The 219-nt window shown below is 26.5% G+C and overlaps 1 protein-coding gene across 1 annotated transcript in view; it reads left to right on the top strand.

Moving 5' to 3' along the window:
* The window catches only part of LOC119594705 (D-threo-3-hydroxyaspartate dehydratase-like), a gene marked incomplete at its 5' end in the record, with an annotated part of 15,316 nt that overhangs the window by 857 nt on the left and 14,240 nt on the right, over positions 1-219 (top strand).

Raw genomic sequence — 219 nt, forward strand, 5'->3', positions numbered from 1 at the left:
ATATGTAAATGCATGAAAATGATACATTTAATTATAGTTAGTGTCATGAACTGTAGGTAGAATATTGGAATATTAATAATTCATAAGGCAGTGTAACTTGTATCTTATTTGTTTGTTTGTTTCAACAAAATATTATTTATAAAACGTACAGTACCTGCTTCGATCTGAAGAAATTTCTGCCTGATTTGTTTTTCTGTTTCTATTCGTACTTAATTTTTC

Source organism: Penaeus monodon, chromosome 34, assembly GCF_015228065.2.
Source record: "Penaeus monodon isolate SGIC_2016 chromosome 34, NSTDA_Pmon_1, whole genome shotgun sequence".
Classification (NCBI taxonomy): domain Eukaryota; kingdom Metazoa; phylum Arthropoda; class Malacostraca; order Decapoda; family Penaeidae; genus Penaeus; species Penaeus monodon.